At 37.2% G+C, this 22,851-nt stretch overlaps 1 non-coding gene across 1 annotated transcript; it reads left to right on the top strand.

Annotated features, from left to right (window-relative positions):
* The first annotated feature begins 11,203 nt into the window (after positions 1-11,203).
* Positions 11,204-11,275, top strand: TRNAG-UCC (transfer RNA glycine (anticodon UCC)). Its single transcript has one exon. It is a non-coding gene; the product is annotated as a tRNA-Gly (tRNA).
* The last annotated feature ends 11,576 nt before the right edge of the window (positions 11,276-22,851 follow it).

Here is a 22,851-nt window from a genome sequence, read left to right as displayed (position 1 = left end):
ATGAACATGCCATGTCTATGGTGGCTTCAAAGGAATACTTAGTGTGAGTAGTAGTATTGGATGCTACTCATACATTACACAAGTATGACTTAGAGTTTCCCTAGATGATGGTCCTTCTATGTTAATATGATTATGTAATGTTTATGTCTCTTAGGTATGAGTATTGTGTAAAGATGGAAAGAATGAATGGTAAGTTAACTTTTGGTGGCCTTGAGGTTGTACTTGGTGTGGATGGTGGTATGGGACGCTATCCATACATGCACAAAGTATAGCTTGAGGTTTACCCGAGGTGAAGGTGTAATGTGATGAAATGGGTTATATGTTGATTATGTCTCTAATGTAATGAAATGATTTTTATGTTGGTTATGGTTGTATATTATGCCTCTTATACTTATGTTCAAGAAGTTTTATCAAATAGGCATTAAAGCATGACTTTCAAATAAAATGTCCGTTTGAAGCATGTTTTTGCATAGCTATCATACTTAGTACTTAATTGTGCTAACCCATATTTTGTGTACCTTTATGAAGTGTACGGATTGGTACTCGATTTGATTCTCTCTAGTTGAAGCTTGGATTTGAGATTCTTCCAATGTAAACTGGTATGTCCTCATAGATCGAGGATAAGTATTTTGAAGTTTCTTTTCTTTCATGTAATAGACATTTGTTTGTCCTTCGATTGTAAAAGGATTTGTCCCTACTTTACTTTTCAAGATATTGTTTTAGATGGCCGTGTGAGACAATAGTGGCCGTGTGAGACAATAGACTTTCGCTATTTTCAAATGTTTTAAATGAAGTTTTGATTGTATGGATTTTAAGAAAAGTTTTAATTTCGTACCTTTTTTCCTTATATTGAATGTTATGAATGCTATGAGGATTGTATGAGACTTTTTGGAGTCTTGAACGTCGTGTCACTTCCGGGTATAGGCTCGGGTCGTGACAAAAATGGTATCGGGGCATAAGATTTTTGAATGGTTTTTAGGATTGATGTCTCACAAGCCACGTCTAGTAGGGTCTTGTTCATCGGTGTGAGTCACGACACATCTATGAGTGAGAGGCTATAGGACGTTAGGAAGTTACACTTCTTTCATTATTCTTGAAGTTGTGGCTTAGAGTTTAGCTCTTTAAGTGTCCTTTTCCTAATCTTTCTGTTGTGTTTATATGTTATGAATACAAGAAGGACGCCAGCAAGGAGAGTGGAAGAGGAGAATGTGAATGAGGGAGTTCCTCCCCAAGGTCCTCAAGGTGTCCAAGTTCCACAAGGCAATTATGTTTCGGTTGATGCCCCTGCCATGACTAATGAATAAATTAGGTCGGCTTTTCTAACCATAGCCCAAGCTATGACAGCCCTAGTTAACAGGGATGTGGGTCCTAGAGTGAATGTTAATGAGAGTACTATGGATTCCAGGTTGAGGGACTTTGTGAGGATAAATCCTCCGGTATTTCTTGGTTCCAATGTGGGAGAAGATCCCCAAGAGTTTTTGGATGAGGTGTATAAGATAGTCAATTCTATGGAGGTGACTTCTACAGAAAAAGCGGAACTAGATTCTTTCCAATTAAAGGATGTTGCTCAAGTTGGGTTCACTCAATGTAAAAGCATAGGCCGGTAGGAGCGGGTCCTATAGAATGGGAGGAGTTTAAGAAAGCTTTCCTCGGTAGGTACTTTCCCCGTGAGAAGAGGGAGGTTAAGGTGGAGGAATTTATCAACCTTAGGCAAGGTAGCATGAGTGTGGAGGAGTCTTCCTTGAAATTTACCCTATTGTCTAAGTATGCTCCATATTTGGTGTCCAACCATAGGGATGAGATGAGTAGGTTTGTGATCGGTGTATCCGACCTAGTTAAGGTAGAGTGTCGTACGTCAATACTTCATGATGACATGAACATTTCTAGACTCATTTTGTACACTCAATCTATTGAGGATACCAAACTTGAGAAAAAGAGTAGGGTGATGAAGAGGTCTAGGTCCAATGAACAAAGTCAACCAAGGTCCAAAAAGAGGTTCTCCAACCTATATTCCTCAATGGTCAACAATGATAGAGTGTCTAACATTAAATCTCAATGAGGGAATGGAAGTGGTTCTTCTTTTTAAAGATCTAGATGTGCCAAGTGCGGGAAGCAACATTTGGGTAAGTGCCTTGCCTAAAGAGATGGTTGCTTTGGGTGTGGAAAGAAGGGTCATAAGATGAGATATTTCCCAACACTCATGGCAAAAGGAAGGGATGATAATCAAGCTTCTCTTGATGGTCTGGATCCTAATGGTCCAAAGAAAAATCGTTTCCATGTGCTTCAAGCTAACAAGGACAAAGGAGCTCATCCGGATGAAGGCACTGATATGTTGTTGGTTTCTTATGGTTGTGAATGTCTTGTTAAGGTTCATATGTTGTTTTCATGTTAGCCTTAGTGGGGCTTACTCCTAAGTGGGGGATATAATGTTGAATAGTAAGGTTGTTGAGAGTTTTGATATCCTTATCTCTTTCCTTCTATTCCTATTCAATCTTAAGACCAAGAGTTCCTTGTAGCTTGTTTCATGTTTTGGAGTCATGTGTGAATATGTGTTTCCATGGTCTCCTTATGTTATGCATGTTCTTGATGAGTTTATGTTTGAATGAGAAAATGAGTTTATATGAATTATGTTTCTCATGTTGATGTGTATTTAGTATGAGTTTTCCATATGTATCATGAGGTTAATTGTTTAACATGCCTAAATGTGTTTTTAAGAGAAATTGCATAATTTACTTAATGATCTTATTATGAGCATGAATTGAGCTGGAGAAGGTAATTCCTCCAATGAAATAAGAAATGTTTAAGTTATGATACATAATGAGTTTGTAGATGTAGTTTTTATTTTCTTGTGTTGCATTGAGCTTATTGATGTGGAGCTGATGTTTCCTCTTAAATTTGTGCATTGTTTATAATGTTGCTTGCATGATGGGCTGCTAGTCTTGAGTCGTTAACCCCTTAATGTGTTTCAAGTGTCATTCTAGGACGAATGTTCCCAAGTGGGGGATAATGTAATGACCCGTAAAATGAATAGGTGAAACTAGAGCCTAAGTAGTGTGTGTTTGAGTTGTAATGGGGTTTCATGTTGTATAATGTTGTCCCGAGCATAGGTTGAGGGGTTTAGGGGTTAAATGTCAAGGTACCACTTCCCAAGGACCACCCTAGGGGTTATTGAGGAGGACCCTAAAGCCTAACCCCCAAGACCACAAGAAACCAAAAAGCTGTCAAATTTGGGATGACCCTTCGGAAGGGGACCTACGCCCCGTAGGTCCATCCACGCCCTATAGATGGCCACCGTAGGTCAAGGCCTCAATTGACAAGCCACTTCCCCAAACAACAGACCATCTGGACGGGGAGTTACCCCACCTACGATCTGTAGGTCATGGGGTGTCGATGGCACCTGTGTTGCTGTCAAGTTTCGGCCAATGTGGGGGCAACATGGTAAATTCATTTTAAGTCTAGTTAAGTTGGGGGACGGTTATTATGGAGTTATTAATGTATTTTAAGGGTTTTTAAAGTATTAAATTCTATTTTAGAATTCATTACTTACCAACTCTCAAGATAGAAACCCACCTCTCCAAAAGTTTAGACTCTAGAAACTCCATTGAAGAGCAAGTTCAAGGTCAAGTCTAGGGGTCTAGGATCAGATTTCTTCTTCAATTTCATGTGGATTTCTTACCTAAAGGTATGGTGGTCTTCATGCTTGACTTAGTTTCTTTCAAGGGGCCAATTTCAAAAGTGATTTCAAATCTCCAAAGTTTTCCCAAAAACCCTAGTTTTCAATCCATGCATGAGTTCAATTCCAAACGTTTTCAAAAGGAATTCAAGTGATGAATCATGGTTTGATTGATGTTTTAATGGTGAATTAAGATGATTTCTTCTATAAAACCATGTTTTCCCCCAAATTCTTAAGTTTTGAATTGTGATTATGAATTGATTGATCATGAAAGTATGTTGATTTGTTTATGTTTATATTGTATTAGTTATTGAATCATGTCAATTTCCTTATCATTGTAGTATCTTAGATTTATGGGTTGATTTTGGTTCATCGCCCTAAGGAGTAATTTCATGAAGGATTATGTATAATTATGATGTGAAATATATGTGTGATCTCAATGAAAATGTTATGATCATGTTTAGAATGGAATTGTGTTAATATTGAAAGCTTATTCTCAATTTAACACTTATGAATGATGAGGTTATATGTGAAAGGTTATTATCACTTACACACACTCATGAATGACTAATGAATGAAGTTTCTATGATTATGTTAATGATGAAGGGTTGATTGAAAGACTATTCTCAATTGTACTCTAATGACTGATAATGACATGTTGTGAAAGGACTTTCTCACAATATGGGATTCTTAGTTGAAAGGCTATTCGCATCTTTGAATCTATGAGCTTTCCAATGAATGAATGTTGAGTTTAAGATGGGTGCTCATCCGGAAGTTGACGTGGGGTATCTAGTAACAATATCTCATCCCATAATAATGAACTAAATTAATGAATGTTAAGTACTATGTGGGGAATAATGCTAAGCACCGAGTGGATATGACTTGAGATGGGTGCTCATCCATGAGTTGAGGCGGGGTATCTAGTAGTAATCTCTTGAGATGGATGCTCATTCGTGAGTTGAGGCAGGGTATCTAGTAGCAATCTTTCTATCCCATAACTATGTGCCCACATATGTCTAGCTAATGGATCCACCTAAGCTAAAATGTAATGGTCCTACCTTAGGCAAGTAGGAATCCCTTATCCGGTGAGGGTGACACTGGGATTCCATGACTTGCTCACATGGTCTATGTCGGTTAAGGCTTATCCCCCACAAAGAATGTTAATGAACTATTGCTTCTTAAGAATGCACTACTTACTATTGTACTATGAGTTACTTCCTTGTCATGACTTATTGAGTATGAATGTGCCTTGTCTATGGTGGCTTCAAAGGAGTACTTAGTGTGAGTAGTAGTATGGGATGCTACTCATACATTGCACAAGTAAGACTTACAGTTTCCCTAGATGATGGTCCTTATGTGTTAGTATGATTTATGTAATGTTTATGTCTCTTAGGTATGAGTATTGTGTAAAGATGGAAAGGAGCGGTTTTGAGAATTAATAGAAAAATATAATTTGGTTCTAACTAGTTGTAGCTAAAGACATTAACGATTAAAAACATTGTAAATTAAAGGGGGACACAAAAGTGTCAAATATCAATTTGGGGGTTTTGTCACAAGTGTAGAAAAAACAACAAAAATAACAATAAAATCGAGTATGGGAAGAGTTATTGGGGTGTGACCGCAATACAAGTTGAGATACATAGTTGGGTACATGCTTTCGATAGGAAATTTGCAAGATAATAGTGACTAGGCTAAGGTTTAGATGGAAATAAATACCCTCTCGGGCAACTTACCCCGTTTCAAATGTGTTCCTCTCGGACACCTATTTTCCGCATGAAGGCTAGCCTACGCCTTACCCCACTCACTCTCTCGAGCTGAATGTTAGGATATGGGACTACAGATTACTCTCTCGGGCTGAACCTCATGTCGACCCACTCCTTAGGCCATCAGGCTAGTGGTCTTGGTTTCAAGACTACCCTATCGGGCAAGACGAAAACACATGGCTGGCTTTGTATTTGCAACTACAAACCCATTAAATTAAACCACAACCACTAGGTAAAATCACCATTAAAATACATCTAACCTATCATCAAGAAAGACCCAACAACAATATCAACACATATTTGCTAAATCACACCCAAGAATGGGGGTTTTTAGCCACACATCAAGAGATAGAAATGTATATCTTCAATGATTTTGAAATCAAATGGGTATAGAGAAATAAGTCTTGATTTGGGCAAAGAAATAAGAATCCAAGAGACCCACTTCCAAATTGGAAGAGATGAAACCATTTTCTTCTTCAAGTTTCCGAAACCCTCTCCAAACTTAGAGCAAAATAAAAGTACTAAAAATTGTATGAAGAATCTGATATTGTCTAATGATACTATAAATTCTGATATTACGCTATAACTCTCAATGAGTATTTATAGTTTTCAAAAATCTGTTGCGGTGGATCATTCGGCGACATTAGTCAGAAACGTCGATAAACTCAGCGATTCATCCTTTGGTGTAGTTCATCGCCGTCGTGCACCATCCTTCGGCATCGTCGTGCTCTGGGTCATTGGGCAACATAGTACTGCTTTGAGGAACTCCTCGGCGATGCGCCGACTTGATCCTTTCCTTAGGGCTCAACACACTGGAACAAAAAGTGAAGTGGGACCCTTCGGCGATTCACCAAGTGAACTCGGCGATCCTCAGGCCTTCATTTTCTTGTTCTTTTAAGCCTTTTCGTTCCTTTTTGCAAAGTAGTGTTCATGCTTTCCTTCAAACTTCAAATTCCTGAAACTTAAAGGTTTTCATCGGATATTGACATAAAATAAGCATTTGAGGACACAATTTCTATTAAAATATAGCCCTAAATTTGTGGACTCATCAACACCCCAACTTAAACTTTTGCTTGTCCTCAAGCAAACTCAAGTTCAGCTGTTCAAAAAGGGTGTCTCAAACAGTGCTACACAAGACTCAAACATGAATGTACACAACAAGGCTTTGAACTACTTATGCGAAGATTCAATTGTGTACTCAAAGATTTAAGTTGTGACACACCATTACCAAAGATTCTCATGTTCATAATACTTTCTACTAATGTAAGTTCAAGTTCAACGACAGTATCTAAATTCCCTCACACAAAGAATGACTCCATATTCACATATAGAGGCTAATCAATTTAATATCAGGAATCAGATACAACGCTCACACTCAAAAAGAGGAACACAATGCATGTTTTCACCCATAGGTTTGCCTTTATTTTCCAATCGACTTTCGGTTAGACTCACTCAAGATCAAAAAGGTCTTTTCAAGGCTTGTAATGGGGCTGAGTGCAAAGGTATGGTCATTTAGGCTCAGTGACTTCTTCATCCTCATGAGATGTGGTATTCTGAAAACGTCATTTTCCTTTCCCTCATCACTTTTTCTTCTAGTGCTTCTAAGTCATCTTTTTATTCACTCTCCATATATTGCTTGGAAACCCAATTTCTTTTGCATTTTTCATTCCGCAACTTTTTTTTTAAGGGTTTCATTTTGTTTTGCAATGACATGGGTTAAGGGAGACTTTTTTTGCACTTCTTGACTTCTCCTTTTCCTTTTCCACACCCCCAACTTAGACTTTTGGCCTAAGTTGGTTATTCACTAAACCATAAATCAAGAGGATTATAGGTAGTGAGTCAAGTAAGGTCTAGGGTTCATCAAGGTTCTTCCAAAGAACGGTAAGGCTCAAGGGGTGTTCAAAAGAGTTTCACACGCTCACGGGTTGGCCACAAAAGAGGTATATGTCAAATTTGGCTCACACTCTTTAAAGTTTCCTAAGATCATTTCAAGAGCACACCTTTCTAAATCAATCAGACTAACGGGGCAAATTCTGGGTTTATTCATGCATGGTTCAAAGTAAGCTAATCACACAAGGCATCGACAGTTAAGTCAAACAAGACTACACACTTTCTCTAGTGTGAAACAGTCATTATAAGAGAATCAATTTGATAAATAGCTAATCACAACGAGATGCAAAGAGTTCACATATTGTCTATGCAACTTCATTTGGTCTCGTCGTAGCTGCGCATTCATGTTTTTTTAAATTGAAACCACTATTCAAGTCATCAGTATTGATTGGAATTGAGACTTAAATTTTGCAAAAGAACAGCCACTTTCAACACACGAGAGGCTGCAAAAATGAAGGGTCAAAATCATTTTTGTAATTTAAAATAAAAGGGAGGGAGCCATGAGCTCAAACATCCACAAAAACCAGTGCTTAATATACTTAAAAATAGACAAATCCAAATATATACAAAATACGAAGTAGTTTCAGCCTTTTCGATCCTTTTTGCGAAGTAGTGTCCATGATTTCCTTCAAACTTCAAATTCCTGAAACTTAAAGATTTTCATCAGATATTGAGATAAAATAAGAATTTGAGGACACAATTTCTATTAAAATATAGCCCTAAATGAGTCCAATTTTTGGACTCATCAGTAAGCAATGATCAAGCTAAAACATGCATCTTGAGAGTTTAGAAACCGTAAGTCATAAAACCATGATCAATGCAAGTGAACATCATGTTAAAACATACTTACGATACTTCCTTTAAGTAACTTTGGTTCATTATTATTGTGGTAATTAGCCTTAACTGACATAAAAACCATGTGAGCTATAACATAATCCCTCGATGTATCCCACACCGAAAAAGATTGTCCTACTTGCCAAGGTAGAACCATGAATCTAAGCTAAAGTGGATCCACTAGATAATGTTTATCTAGACAGTCATCCTATGGGGGCACATAGGTAAGGGATAAGGAGATTGCTACTAGAAATCTGGCCTCTACTAATGGGAGAGCTTTCAGCTCAATATCCTCTTAGTGCTAAGTTTAAATCCCACAGAGTAGTTATTTTCTTAACTTGTTCTTATTATCCATGGAAGGGAACATCATCTTGCCAATCCAAGCTCTCCATGGAAAATTATCATTCAATAACCAATCCAAGCTAAGTCATCATCCATGGAGAGGTACAATTAAGTAACCAATCCAAGCTAGGTCTTATTGGGATAGCTCCTAAAGTCTTTGATTCATAGTTTAGTTGAGAAAACCTTTCAACACTAAGAATCTTATATGTGAGAATGTCCTTTCACAATAAATGCTTTAATGTGTTTATGAGAAACCATTTGAACAACACAACAACAATCATCATCATTGATGCTTTACTCTCAAAGCATCCTTAAAACATTTACATAAATCTCTTAAGAACATGCATAATTCCATAATTCACCTTTCATGGTTCCAAACCCACTTTCATACACCAACATCTAGAAATCATGGTTAGATATGGGCTCATAGAAATTCATCATAAAATCATACAATTCTATCAATTCATGTTTGATTTCATAAGATCTTCTTTCATAATCAAAGACCACATCATATGATCATAATTTGGAAAACATGGGATTTACATGGGTTCATGAGGGATCATCATAAAAACCATAGTATTTCATCAATTCATGCATAAGAGATCATAATTCATGTAGGCAAGAGTATGTGTTAGTACAAAATAATGTACCAAGTATAATAGTCATGCATAAAACATTTAAAACAAGCTAAAAATGACATTTTCATGAGTAAGAAATGATCAAGCTAAAACATGCATCTTGAGATTTTAGAAACCATAAGTCATAAAACCATGATCAATGCAAGTGAACATCGTGTTAAAACATACTTATGATACTTCCTAACCTTGGTTCATTATTTTTTTGGGAATTAGCCTTAACCGACATAAAGACCATGTGAGCTATAACATGATCCCCCGATGTCTCCCACACCAAAAAGGGTTGTCCTACTTGCTAAGGTAGAACCATGAATCTGAGCTAAAGTGGATCCACTAGATAATGTCTATCTAGACAATCATCCTCTGGGGGCACATAGGTAAGGGAAAAGGAAATTGCTACGAGAAACCTTGCCTCTACTAATGGAAAAGCTTTCATCTCAATATCCTCTCGGTGCTAAGCATAAATCCCACTGAGTAGTTATTTTCTTAACTTGTTCTTATTATCCATAGAAGGGAACGTCATCTTGCCAATCCAAGCTATCCATGGAAAAGTATCATTCAATAACCAATCCAAGCTAAGTCATCATCTATGGAGAGGTACAATTAAGTAACCAATCTAAGCTAGGTCTTATTAAGATAGCTCCTAAAGTCTTTGATTCATAGTTTAGTTGAGAAAACCTTTCAACACTAAGAATCCTATATGTGAGAATGTCCTTTCACAATAAATGCTTTAATGTGTTTATGAGAAACCATTTGAACAACACAACAACAATCATCATCATTGATACTTTACTCTCAAAGCATCCTTAAAACATTTACATAAATCTCTTAAGAACATGCATAATTCCATAATTCACCTTTCATGGTTCCAAACCCACTTTCATACATCAACATCTAGAAATCATGGTTAGATATGGGCTCATAGAAATTCATCATAAAATCATACAATTCTACCAATTCATGTTTGATTTCATAAGATCTTCTTTTCATAATCAAAGACCCACATCATATGATCATAATTTGGAAAACATGGGATTTACATGGGTTCATGGGGGATATCATAAAAACCATAGTATTTCATCAATTCATGCATAAGATATCATAATTCAATCATTTAAATCAACATTGAAGAGAACCCATGGCAATTGAAGAAAACCCTAACTTAATTGGGATTTCTACCTTTAAAAATAGGAGAATTTGGGAACTTCATGGATGGAAGGAATCCATGGATGAAAACTATCATACCTCAAGTCCAATTGCTTATTATCAATGGTGAAAATGGAGGCTTGCCTTGAAACCCTATGTTGAATCCTTCTTCTTCTTCAAGTTCTAGAGAGAGAAATATTTGGAGAGTTCTTCTTTTTGGTGAATTGAAAGAATGATTTCTATTGAGAAATTTTGGGGTTAAAATACTTATATAGAGGTGTTAAACTTAGGCAAATTAAACTTAGGAAAAACGACACAGTATTAGGCTAGACTAATTAGGAAAAGACCCCACTTCCCCTAAAAATAACTGTCAACCCCCCACCGACGGACCGATGGACAGTGGTCAGGATGGCCACCTTGCACGACTGTACCTAAATTCCTATGTATAGTATATGTATATTAGGGATGGAAAAATCAAACCCAACCCTCTCAAACCGTTTAAGTTTGGGTGGGTTATTGAACCACCCATTCATTATTTCAACCCATTAAAAATTGGGTTGATATGTAATCCTAATTGGCTCATGAGAAATCTTGTCAAATATTTTTTAATTTTGTTTTCAATTTGATATGTTATATATATTCATATTAAAGAAAAAATTAATTTTATTAGGTACTAAAGTAGTTTAAAAGAACAAATAAACAATTAAGCTTTGTACAAATTGTGTTAAGTTGGGTCTTGAACCGTTATATAACACATTACCTAATACATTTTGACACAACTCATTTTGATCCTAAAAAATTTGGATTGAGTTGGGTCTTGGCCCGATTGTTATCTTAACCCATTATGACCCGCTCAATTGCCATCCCTAATGTATATGTATATGTAATAAAATACTAAAATCATGTCTCAAAGTCAACAAGTGTTTGTAGTCCAATGGTTAGGATAATTGCCTTCCAAGCAATAGACCCGAGTTCGACTCTTGGCAGACGCAATTTCTTAAACCTAATTTTTTGTACTTTTTTTTCAAAAGACCTTGATTTCTTAATGAATAAATATTAGTTCCTTCTTTTCTTGACATTAGTTGTATAGTGTTTCTTTTCTTCAATTCAAATTATATTTGATATTAATAATAAAAATGAAAACAAAACAAAAACCATTCAAAATTCAATCTGGCAGCTATTCCCAATTTATGAAGAAAGTGGACTTCTCGTGCCTATGGTTTTCCTTGTTTATTTTTTCATATTTAAGAACCTATCAAAGTGCCTAAGACACTAGAATTTTCTAACCCCTAGTGGAAATAATGTAAATAAGGGTATTAAATGATAGGTTGAATTGAATTTTGGAGTTAAACATAGGGGCGTGCATGATTTGGATTAAATCAAAACATCAAACTAAATTGAATCGAAATCTAATTTGGATTAGTTATTTGGTTTGGTTTCGGATTTAGAAAAATAAAAATAAAAAACTTTAAAAAATCGATATATATATATTCAAATTGCAAATATAATTTTAATTATGTTATTAATTATTGGCATAACCGAATAACCAAGCCAAAAAAGCCAAATCGAAAAGAAAAAAATCAAAGCAAACAAAAATTTATTTTGGTTCGTATCGGGTTACACTTTTTCAAAGCCAAAAATATGAGATGAGTCAATAAATTACTTAGGATGGAAAGGGAGTTAAAACTGAGTCGTAATTAGTTCATTCCTTTAATTATTATTATAAATATATACCCCCCACCCTCCCTCGTTCTTATTTATATGTCATCATTTTAGATTTCACGCCCCTTAAAAACTATGTAAGTTTATCATTGTGCCCTTTCTTTAGTGATCTCTTAATGTCAAGTTTTCAATAAATAAATATAAGGTAATTTATTTGATTAATTAAATTGATTAATGAACATGAATTAATCATTTAGTTTTTTTATATTGGTCAAATTCTTGCTTTCAAGACTAATAACTCTCTAGGGTAAAATATGAAGAATAATGTTATTTATGTATAGGTTTTGTGAAATGACAAGTATTAAAGAATATATATTTCTAGTAAGAACGACATATAAATAGGAACAAATGGAGTATAACATATATGTTGGGTTCAATGCACTTTTGATGATTGATAAAGAAAGATGAAACACGTTAGTCAACATGATCCAAATGTACACAGTTACGAGTAGTTGAATTCGGGCAACCTTTTAAAATGAACAAAGACAAGAGTACAAAACTCAAAAAATAAATAATGCTAATTTCGTGATAAAACTCAAAGAAACAAACAAGTGATGAATTGAAGAGAAAGAATAAATAAGTTTGATTTGAAGAATGAGTCTAAAGAGGCAAGGATTTTGTTGAAGAAAGAGTCTCACTTGAAGTAGAACTCCTCAAATGAGTGTTGAATTGAAGAGTTGGAGTTCGACTATAACACAAAAGAATAAAGAAATAACTGAAAGAAAGGACTGTAGAAGATAAAATATACTGAAGTTGAATGTAAAGAAATAAAAGATTTAAATTATTTAAAGCTTCCAAAATACATACTCATATCTGAACTCGGCATAATAAGTGATATATTAAAAATACACTTTAACTCTATTGGAAAATTCTCTAACCGACAACCATCACTATGAGCTACGTGATGATACAACGTCTCGCCCACGCTGTCAAAAATGTCTTATACCATACCGAGATATAGGACACCTCAACTAAGTGGATCCACTAAGCTCTGCCCGAAGGCACTAAGGATTCATCTAAGAAGTATGATCATTTACCCATGTTGGCATACATGGTTTATGAGGATTTTGAGTTGTCTGAACACATCCCCATATCCGTGTTCAATACTATTCCCTATAATATTTATGTACACATGCTCAAATGTATAAAACATATTCTTTCTCTAGTGTGAGATAATTGCTCAAACTATCCTATTAAAAGAGGTACTGTTTTGAAATATCTCTGAACTCATAAACTCGTTTAAAAATCAAAGTTTCTCTTTTCTCAAAATAATACTCTCTTTCTTCATGAAAAAATGGAATATTTTGGAAATACTTAGTTCCCTTATACTCTTCCTCAAACTCCTCTTCACTTCCTCAAAAACTCAGTTTAAAACGCAAATGTTGGCTTTAAAAGATTTTCAACTTTTACAACTCAAAACAAGGTTCATGCTAAAATATAGACATGGACGAATCAACTCAAGGATCTCAATAACAATATAGTAAACTCAATACTCAGAACTCAAGAACTCACCTCAACGATAATACTCTCAAGAATACTCAATTTATAGGGTTCATGCTGAAATATAGACATGAACGAATCAATTCAAGAATCTCAAATGCATAAAATATAGTATTTCAATAATCAAGAATAGAATTTCAAAAAGAATGAAATCAACTCATCTCAAGAATACTCAAATCTAAGGATAGAATCCTAGATTACTCTTTTACTGATTTGAAAGTAGATTTAGGGTGTGAGGACAAATTAGTCCAACACTATGATAGTCTTACATACCTGGAAAAACAATGTTCTTGGCGAAATTGATGAAACTCGAAGAATGCTCAAAACCTAGCTTTTCTCCTCTTGGAACCTTAGTCTAATGTCTTGAAGTGTTAATGAACATAAAAGAAAATTGATTAACACTTTATAAGCCCTTAATTAGGTGTAAGACTTCATGGTTTAGGTTTAGAATAGGGGTTAAAATGACATTGCTTAAGTACCAAACACATATGGGAAAGACCAAAACAATCCCATCTTAAAAGACTAATGACGTGCCTTAAAAAGAAGTCTTCACAGACCGTTTAAGGTTTCACAGCCCATGAAGCACTTCAAGGGCCGTATAGCCAGTCTTAAAGCTTCACTTGCCCGACATAGCTGCACTAAAAGAGTCATAACCTTTTACTCTGAAATCAAAATAAGACAAACTTAGTGGTGTTGAAAATATAACGCAAATACCTTTAGTTTATAGGTCACCTAATTTGTCTTGTTCTGAGAGCTATGGTCGTTTGAGCTTGACCTTACACTTAAAATATGACGGGTGACTTGTATGGACCCCTAAACGGACGGTACAAGCCACCATGGACCGTCTAGGGTCCCATCAAGAGGACGGTCACCCCCGAAGCTACCCCAAGAATGCGGACATAGGATCTAGGATCACGAGTGACCCCAAGCTAACCCTGCTAGCATATCATAAGCATACTAAAGATAAAGTGATTCAATAATTATTATACATAAGCTAATAATAAGATAAATTGAAAAGATGGCGACTAACCATAATAAATCTGATGTCTAAATATTGAGAGTTTAACAACAACTGAAAGGTCAAACTCCAGTGCTAAAGCTGAATCTAACTATGTCTGAAATAAGCCTCTAACTGACTAGAAGTGCTGGAACATGCCCCAGCTAAATCTAGAAAAACTGAAACTAAAGACAAAAGCAAAAGAAACAATCATGTCAATCGTACTCGAAGAGTGAGGACTCACCACTGATGCTGTTGAATTGGAGATCGGGAACCGATCTATGCGTGATTTAGAATCTGAGAACCTGAACCTACATCACTAGAAGATGTAGCACAGAGTATTCGCCAGTACTTGAAAGGTACTGAGCATGCAGTATAGAGTAAAGCTGAACAATAATCATAACTAAATTAAAGCATATATCTGAGCAATGATAAGAGATAAACATGATACTAAACTAAGAATACTGAACATGAAATGACTGAATGTAATGACCAAGTTTATAACATGCTGAGACTAAAATATGACTGTAACTAATAACACGGTCAATGCAATAGAATCTCACTGGACTATGGGAGCTAATAATAACCGACATAAAACCACACGAGCTAAATATAGACTCCAATGTATACGCCCCATCGAGAGGTACCAATATAGCCTGCTAGAGGATAGAGGCATGATTTGCATGATCACTAAATTTCAATGCCCACAGAGGGGACTTATAAACCTACGGGGGCACGTAATTCTGGGACTATTCGGGTACACTAAACCCTAGTCCACTCGGTCTAAGTCTACTCCCAATTAGAATATGAATAAGCAACATTATGACTGAGATGTTGAAGTGTTAGATAGCTCAATTTCTGACATGCAAACTCTGAGAATTCAATAATTATAACTGATAATGTGACATTCGTAAACTGAAGCATATATATATAACTGAAATAACTGACCTAGCATGTGTAATTCATAAACTAAAAGAACCACATAGCTAGGGTTCTGAGTATCATACAAGAAACTAAGAAACAATATGATAATCTGATTTAGATCATTCTAATAGCTAAAACCCAATAATTTCTAGCATTCAAGAAACCCTAGGTCTGGATAATATTAAGGGAATCAATATTCTGACCAAAATCTAGGGACCTAATGGGTGAAAGGAACCCACTAGTGAAATCCCACATACATGGTGACAAATTCCATGGAGAAATCTTTCAATTTTGGGATGGAACTAAAGGAAACCTTGCTACGTTCTTGGAGAGCTTTGGTCGACTCTTTCTCCTCTCTGGTTCTAAGTTTGATAGATTATTTTGAGAAATAATTAACTAGAGTAGGTTATAATTAAGTTGCTAGGCTAAAAATGACCAAACTATGTAGTTTAGGGATTAAACGACGTATTTTAGGGGTCCAAGTAGAAGCTTAGCGTCTATGGGTCGATTCATTTCTTACCTTAAGGCCAGAAAGATGATTTCTAAGGGGTATCTCTATCATCTAGTTTGGGTTAAGGATTCAAGCTCTGAAACTCCAACTCTTGAGTCAGTTCTTGTAGTTAATGAGTTTTCAAAAGTGTTTCCAGAAGATCTTCCCGAAGGTCTTCCCGAAAGGGAAATTGACTTTGAAATTGATATCTTTCCAGATACCCAGCCTATTTCTATTCCTCCTTACAGAATGGCTCTAGTTGAGCTTAAGGAATTGAAAGAGCAGTTGAAAGACCTCAAGTTTGTCACGCCTCGAAGCTACCCTCAGGACGCGGACACGAGACTTAGGATCACGAGTGACCCCAAGCTAACCCTGCTAGCATATCATAAGCATACTAAAGATAAAATGATTCAATAATTACTATGCAGAAGCTAATAATGAGATAAACTGAAAAGATGGTGAATACCCATAATAAATCTGATATCTAAATACCGAGAATTTAACAATAGTTGAAAGGTCAAACTCAAGTGCTAAAGCTGAATCTAATTATGTCTGAAATAAGCCTCTAACTGACTAGAAGTGTTGGGACATGCCCCAGCAAAATCTAGCAAAACTGAAACTAAAGACTAAAGCAAAATAAATAATCATGTCAATCGCCCTCGAAGAATGAAAACTCACCACTGATGCTGCTGAACTGGAGATCGGGAACCGATCTATGCGTGATCTGGAAGCTAAGAACCTAAACCTACATCACTAGAAGATGTAGCGCAGAGTATGCGTCAGTACTCGAAAGGTACTTAGCATGCATGATAGAGTAAAGCTGAACAATAATCATAATTGAATCAAAGCATATACCTGAGCAATGATAAGAGATAAATATGATACTAATCTGAGAATACTGAACATGAAATGACTGAATGCAATGACCAACTTTATAACATGCTGAGACTGAAATCTGATTGTAACTGATAACATGGTCAATGCAATAGAATCTGACTGGACTATGGGAGCGACTAATAACCGACATAAAGCCACATGATTTAAATGTGGAGTCCGATGTATACGCACCATCGAGAGGACCCAATATACCCTTCCAAAGGTATAGAGGCATGACTGGAGTGATCACTAAAATGCAATGCCCACAGAGGGGACTTATAAAGCAACGGGGGCACGTAGTTCTGGGACTATTTGGGTACGTTTAACCCTAGTCCACTCGGTGTAAGTTTACTCCCAATTACAATATGTATAAGCAATATTATGACTGAGATGTTGAAGTGTTGGGTAGCTCAATTTCTAACATACAAACTCTAAGAATGCAACAATTATAACTGATAATATGGCATTCGTAAACTGAAGCATATATATATATATATAACTGAAATAACTGACCTAGCATGTGTAATTAATGAACTAAAATAACTACATAGCTAGGGTTCTGAGTATCATACAAGAAACTAAGCAACAATGTGATAATCTGATTTGGATCATTCTAACAGCTAAAACCCAACAATTTCTAACATTCAAGAAACCCTAGGTCTAGATAATATTAAGGGAATCAAGATTCTGACCAAAAACTAGGGACCTAATGGGTGAAAGGAACCCACTAGTGAAATCCCACATACCTGGTGACAAATTCCACGGAGAAATCTTTCGATTTAGGGCGGGAACTGAAGGAAACCTTGTGCATTCTTGGAAAGCTTTGGTCGACTCTTTCTCCTCTCTGGTTCTAAGTTTGATCAATTATTTTGAGAAATAATTGACTAGAGTAGGTTCTAATTAAGTTGCTAGGCTAAAAATGACCAAAACTACGTAGTTTAGGGGTTAAACGACGTAGTTTAGAGGTCCAATACATAGAGAAAAGACCAACTAACCCTTGACTTAAAAGTTGTCGGGACCATCGACGGACCAGACCGACGGACTGTGCCAGGACCGACTATCCGTGCTGGTCAATCGTCGCTTGGCGACTGGGAGCTGAAACTGGGGGTCTGACCTACGACCCTAGACCACGGACCGTGGTTTGGCATACGGTCCATAGGTCCTGGCGTATCTCTACCCTTGGCTAATTTTTCTGAGTGTTCTGGGCGAAGGGTCATAGGTAGTGAACCATGGACCATCAGAATGGACCATGGGTCACCCTACGGTCAGTAGGTGGTGCCCGTCGGTGCCACCTGTAGTTCTAACATACGGGGTGTTACAAGGACTCACCACTTGGAAGCCCTGGACGATTGGCTACCTCCCCTTAAATGGGTCATGGATCCTTAAATGGGTCATGGACCCCTAAATGGACCATTTAGGGTTTCGTGAAGGGTCCATGGTCTATTTTGGATTCGTGGACTTGCCCGTTAGCCTTCTTTAGCCTTTCTCAAAGTTTGAGGTGTTATACGACGATTCAAATTTTAATAGTAGAGTTGCAGGTATTATAGAATTATTCAGGTCTTAGCTTAGAAATTTTTGGGGTGTTACATAGATTTTCAAGAATTAATTTTATAAGCAATTCACATAAGGTTGGTGATACAAATCAAATGAAATGTCATTCCATTCCTATTTACTTGTCAAATATTTTCTAATTTGATTTTCCTTTTTGCTTGTAATTTTTGACAAATCAAGGAAGGACAATTTTGTTTTTCCTACCAATTTATTAATCAATATTGAGTTAATGTCTTTGAAAAATGTCGTGAGTAAATATATTTGGGACCCCATCAATTAATAAGGTTAAAATGGTAAATCACAGCACCAATCATTATTTTCTTAATAGGTGTGTCAAGTTAAATTCATATAAATATATATATATATATATATATAAGAGAACCCTAGGTCCGCCTACGTGGTGCCACCACAAACCAGGATTGCCTTTTAATTTACTTATTTCCAAAACTAGCTGATACGCTCAAATTACACCTCCCTACAGAAGTATAAGCGATCGTTATCAAGTAAAGAAGTCAACTTGTAGGTTGGGGTCGATCCCACGAGGAAAATGGTTTAGACGTTACTTTAACCAACAATTATATTCAATTAGTCAAATTACTTCCAGAAACAAATAATTAAAGGGGGGTTTGTTTGTGTGAAACAAATAGTAAGAATTTAATAAGTAATCAGTAATAAAAAGTCAATTTTGGTTATTATCAAGATAAGAAAAATAACTAGGGTATACGTGTTCCCCACAAGCTCATAACGCAATAATCCTAGTCACAGCAATCCTTTCCTAGTGTATTACATGAAAAGTGATAAGTTAGGTATCTCTAAATCTTTGATCCGACATCTAGAGAATTTCACCCCACACCTTGGTCCGGCTACGTGTGTATAATTTACTAACCCTTACCTTTACCTCATATTAGACATCATAATCGATGTTTGGCTTAGTTATTACTTCGCACCAATCGACACTAGCCTATTAGATAGTATCACACTAAATCTATGTTGATAATTATTTTCTTGTTGATTACCTCCTTGGTCCGGCAAGTAGCAACAAGGCGAGTTCTAATGCGTGCACTCGTTAAAAAGACTTCTAAACGAAAGAATTATCAATGCATGCAAAACACTGTTCAAGAATTGCTTATTTACTATTCATAATTTGTTAATCGCTCATGGCTCCCACAACCCTAGTTGTGGATTTAGTTACCCATATTAGCAATAACATAATTTAGAGTTTTAGATGAAGAAATCATGAACTTACTTAAAGAGAATAATAAACCCAGAAATTCAACTTGAATTGCAAAGCCAAAGTCTTCAAAACGAACTTAGGAAATTAATAATTGTTAGAGTTGCAAACTAATTCCAAAGTTACAAAATAAAAGTAGAATAATAATGTCTAACCCTCAAAAACGAGGTTTACATGCCCTATTTATAGAAAACAAATCATAAATTAAAAGGGAAACAAATTAAGGAAAGTTTGTTCAGGCACGCGTCTTCATTCCACGAAATTGACTTACGGACCGTCGATGGATCTACGGTCCGTAAGTCCCTTCCGTCAGCCAGGACTTAGAAAATATTTCAGCTTCCGAAAATCAGCTTCTCTGAAGCAAACGACGGACTTGCAGTACGGACCGTAGATCGATCTATAGTCCGTCAAACGCCTCCGTAGCTTCACACTTAGAATCTTCAAAAATCAGGTACTGGAACCCTCGCAGTATCATTCTACGGATCACTCAGTACAGTCCGTAGATCAATCTACGAACCGTCAATGGCCATCGTGGTTCCACACTTGGTCAGATTTCCCTGATTTGTCATCCATACCTTGCCTGCTAATCTACGGTCATCACCCACGGACCGTCAATGGACCTACAGTCCGTAGATCACCTCCGTGAATGCCCTTTTTCTGCATTTCTTTCAGCTATCTCTATACCTCCGCGCCTGAACATCTTTCCTGCAAAATACGATAAAAACACACAAAAACCAATACAAAAAGGCCCTAGACACACACAACTTGTAAGTGAAATGTATTAGAAATACCGTAAACTCACGGTATATCAACACCCTCAACTTAAATTCGTTGTTTGTCCTCAAGCGATGCACTACGACTCTAAACGACACTTGTATAAAAGCAAGCATTTCAGGCCCAAGCAATCACATGACTCTCTACCCCCCTCACTTTTCAGGTGCAACTTCATCTCTTAGACTCGACAAGCTAATCTATGCGGATCAAACCATGACACAGATCGACCAACTGACACACAACATACACCTTCTCACTGTCACCAAGGCACCAACTTTCCAACAATGTAACTAGTGCCCTTACTTCAAACGAAATCCCTTTTGCACAAAAAATGCATGTCATTCATGGTACAAGGATTTATTCAACACTCACACTCAAAAGTAATTTCAAGTACAGTTAGTGCTTATTGCCATAAGCTTGCCCTTATTTTCGCTGCTTAGACTCTCCAAACTAGACTCTAGGATCACTATAGGACTTTATTGGCTTGTAACATAGGCTCAGGGTCAGGTGTGGTACATTTGGGTACTGCTTAGTGACTTTCTGCCCTCCTTGACATTACACTAGGCTTTTAACCTCTTTTTTCCCTATTTCTGTCATTACAATTGCTTTACCTTCTTTCCCTTATTTTTCTTCAACCACGGATGTGACTTTAGACTTTGTAGCTCTTTTTACTTTTATTTTATTTTTTCTTTTGGCTTTCAACAAGTCACATCCTTTCCTCCTGTTTTCTCTTTTTTTTTTTATATCACTTTTTTTCATACCCATTTTTCTTTCAGTTTCCTCTTTCATAGCCACCCTCAACTTATGGATTTTCCGTTACTTGAGGTGCACAATACTCGATGTCGGGTCAGGGCCAAGATTGAAGTTACTTTTTACATTAGTCACCCTTAACTTAGGCTTTTGGCCTAAGTCGAAGTGCACATGTCCAAGGAGGGACCGGGGCCAACATAGTGGATTATAGGAAGGTGAGTTCGGGGTTTGGAAAGAAATGGTTTACTTTTAGGCTTAAAGTTGGATCAAAAGGAGCAGTTATTTCATTTGGTAGGATCCTTCATTTAGGCAATTTGCGGACTTTTCAGAACAATGGCCTATGATCACTTCCTAACCTCTAGATTGAATTGTCTTAGCAGGACTAACCGGGCAAGTTCTAGTTTTGCACAAAAACTGTTTGAACACTCAACGATTCTCACCCACTCTTGGCACATAGTTTCATTATCAGATCATTAGATTAACTCAGTTCAAGTTTCAACTCAAGTCATGCCATCGAGTTGATTCGTTATTATGTCATACTCAGAGCCAACATATTCAACTAATCGTAGCCTACAACTTCTAGCGTACATCCCAAAATCTGACGGGTATCATTTTTCATAAGCCATCATGCTTCTTTCTTTATCATGTTGCTACACATACAATCCTAAGACATGCCGGTTCAACAAAAATTAAACAGTCTCTTGGGGGGAAAGAGCACAGGCAAGAAAACCCCAAGAGAGGATTCATGAGTTGGGTTATTCAGGCTTCACCCTATCACTCACAATCCATTTACCCCACCCCCAACAAAAATAGATGCACTTGTCCCTAATGCATACAAAACAGTGAAAGAAAATGGATTGGGTGAAACAAACCTGTGGCGCAAAGCGCCAGCGAATCATCAACAAGCAGGGGGGTCCGGTTTCCCGGAGCCCGCTGGAACAACAGTGGGGGCACCCTCAGTAGTGCTCTCTATCAATCTCTCTGCACCATCAGTGGTGCTCACAACGACCCCCAAAACAGGCTGGACCTCTACAATTGAGGCAGAACTCGATGCCCCTGCAACTCTCTCACGCACCCTTTGCTAACGTAACTCTTCGCCTAACATCGAAGCCCTCCTTGCCTTCTTCTCCTGTCGACGCTGTCTCTTGTGAGCTTTCTCCTCCTCAGTGCGATGAGAATGGTGCCACTTGCCTTTGGCCTGTGTAGGGGCAAGCTCCTCCTCGGTGGTCCCACTAAATAGAGCATCTAGCACTGTATCATCAGCCAGTACAGTAGGTGCAACCTGAGGCTCAACTGAAGGTGCGGCAAGGATGGCATCAACGTCAGTCTGGAGGCTGGGTAAGTTAGCCTGCAAAGCAGATAGATCTATGGTCGGGGTTGATCGCTCGAGGACTCCCAATTCAAAAGCATCAAGGCGTTTATTAACAGCCTGGATCCATCATCCCCTCCATCCTGCGCTCCATTCTAGCCTCAGACTCGGCTATCGACTTTTGCATCCACGGCTGGATGTGATGCAGCAGGGTGGCCATCTAAGCTTCCAACTTTTGTACTCTTGCCAATAGGACAACAGTAGATCCTAACTATGGTGTGGACCCAGAAGAGCTAGGAGCTATACTAGCTGCCTGAGATAAGGAGCCCGAGACGGTGTCGGTGTGATCTGGGATGTTGGGGTCACCGCCCTGTGCCTGCCCCACTGTGTCTGTAAGATTGGCACCCAAGAGGGGTACCTCAACCTGAGGCTCTCTGCGGGGTG

The sequence above is a fragment of the Solanum stenotomum genome, chromosome 1 (assembly GCF_019186545.1).
Source record: "Solanum stenotomum isolate F172 chromosome 1, ASM1918654v1, whole genome shotgun sequence".
Lineage (NCBI taxonomy): Eukaryota > Viridiplantae > Streptophyta > Magnoliopsida > Solanales > Solanaceae > Solanum > Solanum stenotomum.
This window is presented reverse-complemented; position numbering and strand designations above follow the sequence as displayed.